This window comes from Palaemon carinicauda, chromosome 5 (assembly GCF_036898095.1).
Source record: "Palaemon carinicauda isolate YSFRI2023 chromosome 5, ASM3689809v2, whole genome shotgun sequence".
Taxonomy (NCBI): Eukaryota; Metazoa; Arthropoda; class Malacostraca; order Decapoda; family Palaemonidae; genus Palaemon; species Palaemon carinicauda.
In genome coordinates, this window is record NC_090729.1 from 128863440 (window position 1) to 128871886 (window position 8447).

The 8447-nt window shown below is 32.9% G+C and overlaps 1 long non-coding RNA gene across 1 annotated transcript; it reads right to left on the reverse strand.

Moving 5' to 3' along the window:
* Positions 1 to 223: 223 nt before the first annotated feature.
* Positions 224 to 6705, reverse strand: LOC137640574 (uncharacterized). Its single transcript, XR_011044407.1, has 2 exons — positions 5660 to 6705; positions 224 to 369 (listed from the first exon to the last, which is right to left on the reverse strand). It is a non-coding gene; the product is annotated as an uncharacterized lncRNA (long non-coding RNA).
* Positions 6706 to 8447: the final 1742 nt, after the last annotated feature.

Below are 8447 nucleotides of genomic sequence, written 5' to 3' on the forward strand. Positions count from 1 at the left end.
GACTGTTCACTTTAAGTTTCCTTGTTTAATATTTTGATATAAAGGTATAACATGAAAAATTCTATTAACTTTAAATATATTTACAAACTGAAACAAACAAAATTAACAAACTTCATGTTTAACACCAGGAATCATAATAATATATAGATATATTGAACATCTAGCACGTATAATCAGGATCAGGAAAAGTACTGCACTTGATTACAGTCTGACGAAGAATCACTTGTGTCAAGATGAAATATTTCAAGATCCAATGACCAAGAGTCTAAGGTTTAGGACCAAGTATGCAGAAGACTGATCCAGGTCTAAGGACTGATCCAGGTCTAAGGACTGATCCAGGTCTAAGGACTGATCCAGGTCTAAGGAGTTCTGCAAAATATAAACATTTACAGCTAAAAACTTGATATAATATAATTAATTTCTTGACTGCAGAAGATGCAGTCAATTGCACAATGAAGTGAAACATTGAAAACATTGTTTAAACATTTTAAACTTTTAACCACAGGTTGACATATTACATTTCCAATTCACAAACAATCTTCATTATTTATACAGTACACACTTGTGAACACTTAATCACATTATATAATACACTAATACATGAAACAATTTATGAAAAGGTGTCTTTTTAGTACTTACTGTTATGGATGGCTAGGTGTCAGGTAGTGATTAGAGAAATGCCGGGGACTCTCCATGTTAAGAAAGAAAAACAAATCAAGGACAACCAAATAAACAGAAATAACTTTAGTCCATGGAGTGAAAACATAGCCAAGAGATGGCAGCACAGCATTCCTCGACAAACCCCCCCTACTAAGTTTGAACGACAGGCAACAAAAAAAAACTATATGCATCTACTGATCATATCTGAACACACATTATCAGACCCTCTTATGTATTCGATAAAGAAAGAATATGGTTGCAAACTTAATGCCCAACGCATAAGGCGGTCATTCTTATTTTTCATACTACTAAGATACTTAAGAGGTGCATGATCAGTTTGAAGAACAAATTCTTTGCCATACAAAAATTCTTTGAATCTTTCTATTCCCCGAACAATAGCAAACAGTTCTTTTTCAATAGTAGAGTAATTTAATTCAGATATATTTAATTTCCTACCTGCATAGCAAACTGGTTTAAACACACCATCATGATCCTGCAATATAACAGCACCCAAACCATGATAAGACGCATCTGTTCGCAAATAAAACTTCTTTTCTACATCAGGCAACATCAAGATAGGAGATTTTAAAAGATGAGCTTTAAGATCATTGAAACATTTAAGTTGATTATCAGACCAATTCAATTTATTACTATAGTTTTTCTTCAATAAATCATTAATTGGAGCAGACAAAATAGAAAAGTTTGGAATAAATCTGTTGTAATATCCTAATGTTCCCATAAATGAACGTAAGTCCTTCTTTGTTGTTGGTACAGGCATATTAACAATATCATCTACTCTGGACCTAATAAGTGATAAACAGTTATTTCCTAGTTTATACCCAAGATACTTTATTTCATTGAATGCAAAGAAACATTTATCAGGACCAGCTGTTAGGCCATGGTCACGAAGTCTTGAAAGAACTAACTTAATATGATTTAGATGATTACTCCAGGATTTACTGAAAATAACAATGTTATCAAAATAACAAGATACATTTGCTAATCCTGACAACACTTTTCGCATCAATCTCACGAATGTTGCACATGCGGTTTTAAGACCAAATGGCATCACTTTAAACTCCATTAACCCATACTTGGTAGAAAAAGCTGTAAATTTCATAGCTCTAGGATCTAATGGAACCTGCCAGTACCCCTTACATAGGTCTAATTCAGTAAAATATTTAGCGCCATTCATTTTATGTAAATCGTCATTTATACTAGGCATCGGTTCTGCATCAAATTCAGAATATTTATTAAGAGCTCTAAAATCAACACATAAACGTATACTTCCATTAGGTTTTCGTACAACAACAACAGGTGAACAATAATCAGAAGTTGAAGGTTGAATAATATCCATATCAATCATTCTATCTACCTCCTTATTGAATTCATCGAGCAAACTTAAAGGAATTGGGTAATTCTTAGCTCTGATTGGTTCATCACTTTGCAATTTTATATTATGAGAAATAGTCTTAGTACGACCAGGTGTATCACTCATGACGTCTGTAAATGACTTCAATAAACCTTCAAGATCATTAATTTTATCAGATGACAAAGATTCACAAAAGTTAAAATTATCAGTCTTTTCATCTCTTGATGGCAATTCACAACAATTATTGTCAGTAATGGCAATAACAGGCTGTACTTCAGCTTGAAGAGCTGAAAACAAATTTGATGAATTTAAAAGATCATTTACTTGTTGAATTACACTAACCTTAGATCTTCTATGATAAGTCTTAAGCATATTTGCATGATATAACTTTAATCTATTTCCTACTTTGACATAGTAATCAACACCATTAGAATGGACATCAGTGATTATATATGGACCTTTCCATTGCATAAGGAATTTATTTGAACTATTTGGAAGCATAACCAAAACTTCATCATTAACTTTGAATTTACGAGAGGTGGTTTTCTTATCAAAATACTCTTTATATTTCTTGGCACTAACCTTGGCATTATTTACTGCAACTTCAGCCATGCTCTGCAATTTATCTCTAAGGTTAATTATGTATTGATAACTAGTAGTTAATTCTCCATCAATACTATTATTAGATACCAATTCATGCAAAATATGTAATGGACCTCTTACATTTCGACCGTACAGCAATTCAAAAGGACTGAACTTTAAACTATCATTTGGAATTTCACGATATGCAAATAAGGCAACATTAATGTATTTATCCCATTCATTCGGATTATCAATACAAATTTTCTTTAGCATATTTTTCAAAGTTCCATTCATACGTTCAACCATTCCGTTACAAGATGCATGATAAGGACTGGTGTAAATGGCTTTGATACATAATAATTTATTCATTTCAGACATAAGATCAGACTTGAATTGAGTGCCACGATCACTAAGGATTTCTTTGGGTATACCAACTCTACAAAATATCTCCATTAATGCCTCCGCTACAGAAACTGTATCAATATTGCGTAAAGCAACTGCTTCGGGATACAGAGTAGCCATATCTATCACCGTAAGAATATACTTATGACCTTTCTTAGTACAAGGAGTGATAGGACCAATTAGATCAATTGCAATACGTGAAAAAGGTTCATTCACAATGGGCATTGGCACTAAAGGTACTTTCTTTGGTTTACTGCTGAACTTTTGACACGAATGACAAGATTTACAAAATCTATGTATATCTAAGCTTGCCCTCGGCCAATAGAATTTCTGCATGATCTTATCTATAGTCTTACGAGATGAAAAGTGTCCCGCCAACAAAGACTCATGTGCTAACTTCATTATTATGTTACGGTACTGAACTGGCACAACTAACTGTAATTTTCCCACATCTTCAGGTTTACTACTTTCAAGACACTTGCGATATATTAAATCTCCAGTATTTACGTACTTAACTGTCCGATATTTTAAGGTTACACTTTCTTCGTTATCAAGCAACTTACGGATACTAGCAAGTGAAGGACATTCTTTTTGATACTCGCTAAATTCATCAGAATCAAGACCATATTCCTTATCCAAAGATTCAAGATTACTAGACATAGGACGTTCCTTTACTTTATCCTTAGCTTTTGCTCTCGTTACAACATTAACGTTAACGTTACGATCAGAATCAAACTCATCACCGTTTATTAAACTTAAACCTGCATCAACATTATGTTTAAGTCCAGGTATAAGACCAATAATGACATCTGCGCAACGTATGGGGGCAACAATAGCTTTAACTTTACCAGAAAAGTATTTAGATTCAACAATTGTATGCACTGTATTTAGGTACAAAGGTCTACCAAGATAGTCATAAACTTTCACTTTTCTGCCTCTAGGGTAATTTAAAGGTACTAATGTATCTCTAACAACCACGGTATTGCACCCAGTATCAAAAACTATCTCAACTGTCTGGTCAAAAATCTTTCCATCGGTATCAGTTACACAATTATGCAATTTTTCTTCACGGCCAAGTACTACACCTATTTTAGGCACTACTTTATCAGATTTCTTATTTAATTTGTACACAGGGCAATTAGGACGAATATGACCAACTTCACCACAATGATGACATTTAACATTAGAATCAGATTTAGTTACAGAATTCGAAACTTTAGGAGACTTTGAAATATTATCAGCAACAGGTTTAGCACGAGGTTTAGAGGGAATTTTATCATTACTCTTACGGCATTTCTTCATACCATGAGCAACTAGATATCTATCTGCACTCTCAGCAAGTTGACATGAATTCTGGAGTGACTGTTCTAGCAAAAATGAACGAAGATCATAAACAACTAGATAACATTTGATCAAAAATCATAAAATCTCTAACAGATTCATAATTTTTCTCTACATTTGCAAGTTCCAACCACTTATCAAAATATTGTCCCAATTTACAATTGAACTGTACAAAACTTTCGTCAGTATCAATAATAGAATCTCTAAACTTCCTTCGATATACATTGGAATTTATGTTTAAAGCTTTAAGCAGAGCTTTCTTAAGTGAAACAAAGTTATTGACAATATCACTAGACAAGCTACAATAAATTTTCAAAGCTCTACCACGCAATAGAGTTCCCAATAACATTGAATAATCATCTTTCCATTTGTAAAATTTCGCTAATCTCTCCAAGCGATCTATGTACAAGTATATTTCGTCTACGGTCTCGTCAAATGGTGGAATTTTAGGCAAAGAAGACCTTAAGGGATCAACAATGGGATTAGGATCTGGAGTGTAATCAGGACTAGATTTCAATTTAAGTAACTCTAATTCATGTTTTCTCTCCTCGTCTGCTTTCTTTCTCTCTCTCTCTAGTTTATCTAACTCACGCTTTGCGACTCTTTCTTCTCTTTCTTCGTCTGCTTTCTTTCGGATCTCGTCATATTCTATCTGAAGCTTTAACTGTATGTACAAATTCATCAATTTGAGTACCAGTAAGGCCTTGTTTAATTGCACTGTCAATTAATGGTTTAACATCCATAATGAAAATTAAAAATGTATACACGATAAATAAACATACGTCCAAGTTGTATTCCCTTGAAAACAAGTGAACGACGATTAGAAAATTACACTACGCGAGTAATCAAACATTGGAAAATTCAAACACTACCTAATAAAGGCGAAGTTTAACTTTGACCCACGCATAAGTTATTTAACAGACTGCTAAGAACTAGTCACTTAAACAAGCCCATTATAAGACTAACGCAGTTACATTGTTAGCAAACACCGAATCTCAAAACTAATTCATAATGTATTGCTGTAAACAACTTGCGCAAACAACTTTATACAAGTTTAAGAACGTACACAAAAATTAAGCATTTAATCAGATACTCAACCTCTAATTAATGCAATTATAATAATACTAATGCAAAAGTTATTGCAAGCATATAATCAAGATACTTAACCTCTTAATTAACGCTCTATACAAAAACGCATTACAACACAAAAATAAATATTTTAAGTCACAAACAGGACAGCGACATACCACCAGCCACAAATTTTCCATAACAAACTCCTTTTTAACAATTTCAAGGTCTTACCTTACTTCCATAGAATCAAAAGGGAAGAAACAAGACTCCATTAGAAACCAACAAATACCTGGGGTCCAAGTCCGACACTTCTCTTATCAAGTCCTGGTACCTACTTAACAAAACAGAAAACATTACATTCATGAACAGTTTATCCTACTCACTGCGCCAATTGTCGAGTTATGGTCTTTAGATTTTATATGCCATGAACTCTGGTTCTTTTAAAAACATATTTGACTGTTCACTTTAAGTTTCCTTGTTTAATATTTTGATATAAAGGTATAACATGAAAAATTCTATTAACTTTAAATATATTTACAAACTGAAACAAACAAAATTAACAAACTTCATGTTTAACACCAGGAATCATAATAATATATAGATATATTGAACATCTAGCACGTATAATCAGGATCAGGAAAAGTACTGCACTTGATTACAGTCTGACGAAGAATCACTTGTGTCAAGATGAAATATTTCAAGATCCAATGACCAAGAGTCTAAGGTTTAGGACCAAGTATGCAGAAGACTGATCCAGGTCTAAGGACTGATCCAGGTCTAAGGACTGATCCAGGTCTAAGGACTGATCCAGGTCTAAGGACTGATCCAGGTCTAAGGACTGATCCAGGTCTAAGGACTGATCCAGGTCTAAGGAGTTCTGCAAAATATAAACATTTACAGCTAAAAACTTGATATAATATAATTAATTTCTTGACTGCAGAAGATGCAGTCAATTGCACAATGAAGTGAAACATTGAAAACATTGTTTAAACATTTTAAACTTTTAACCACAGGTTGACATATTACATTTCCAATTCACAAACAATCTTCATTATTTATACAGTACACACTTGTGAACACTTAATCACTTTAACACATTATATAATACACTAATACATGAAACAATTTATGAAAAGGTGTCTTTTTAGTACTTACTGTTATGGATGGCTAGGTGTCAGGTAGTGATTAGAGAAATGCCGGGGACTCTCCATGTTAAGAAAGAAAAACAAATCAAGGACAACCAAATAAACAGAAATAACTTCTTTAGTCCATGGAGTGAAAACATAGCCAAAAGATGGCAGCACAGCATTCCTCGACATATGTATGTATATATATATGACATATATATGTATTATATACTGTGTACTCATATCTATCTATCTATATATGGTATTGTATGTGAATTCTTATATATATATATATATATATATATATATATATATATATATATATATACATACATACATACATACATACATACATATACCAAAGGCTCTTCCCCCAATTTGGGGGGTAGCCGACATCAACATACATACATACTTGTATATATTCATATATACACAAATACACACACGCACACACACACACACACACACACACATATATATATATATATATATATGTATGTATACAGACCTAGGATTTCTTTTTATTCCAAGGCTGCCGTTAATCACAGGGTACATAGAGAGCATTGGGTTGACAGCATCATTTATAAAAACTTGTGAATCAAACGATATAACCTTTGAAATCAGAATTTATTTATAGAAGCTCACCAATAGATAGCTGATATTAAAAAATTATATATAAATAAATAAACAGGGAAGTGCATCTCAGTTAACACCCAGAAGTTATTATAAATAATATCCTGATTTCATTAGATTTTAGGTGATATTAATGATATTCATGCAAGGATTTTTTTTCCCACACGATTGCAAAATTGTTCGGAGGTGATGAAAAACCCATCAAGTTTCATCAGCGCAGTTATTAATGCTCATATACTGATGCTTCCAACCTAAATATATTCATGAGTTTACGTTAAAATGAAGGCTGTTATGAAGCGTGAAAAATGATGGAAAGGATAAATTGGGAATTAAGGAATATTTCTTGTCTATGGCTCTAACAAAATTCCACTATGGAAAAATATAGGCCTATTTTTATCTTGGTAGATATGGATATGGTGTAATTATAGTTCCTGTGTTCGTATCGTGCAATGCTTTCTTGACAAATATATTATTATCATTATTTTGTATTTTTGTGATTTAGAACTTTTCTTTATTGATATTTATTTCAATTTCCATTTTAGAACATATCCAACACAGCAGCGCGCCTCCAAGAAAACCAGATAATTTGTACTTTTATAGATATTCATCCAAGTAGTTTCTCTTCCGAAATTTTCCCAAGTAATTTCTAAGTTTTTTTTTTTTTTTTTTTTTTTTTTTCTTCAAGATAGATGATTAATGGTGTATTCGGATAGGGTTTACTGGTTGTTACTAGTCAATCATTATGTATTAAGCATCAGTGTATGATGTTAAACGAACTGGTCCCAACACTTAATCTTTAGGGGGAATCCATAGGTCTACTCGTTGAATCATCAGGAGCCATTGCCTGGCCCTCCATGTTCCTAGCTTGAGTGGAGAGGGGCATGGGTGCTGATCATATGTATATATGGTCAGTCGCTGGGCCATTGCCCTGTCCCTTGCCTCTGCCATTCATGAGTGACCTTTAATCCCTCCACCACAGGTTAGAATTGACGCTTATTTGTTTTAATTTTTTTAAGTCACTTATGTATATGTGTTTTTATATATCCGTTCCTGTTATTGTCAAATCCTGTCTTTCTATTTTCCTAACTTTATGATTCATTACATTTTCAAGCTGAAGAAAAGTTTTTAGGTAGTATATATGTGGTGAATACTTATATCTAATCTCTTTGTATGGACCGTGAATGGAAGGACAGGAGATTTTAGTCAATTGCTACTATTGAATATTTCTACTGGTAATGATTTTAATCGAAATCAATCCA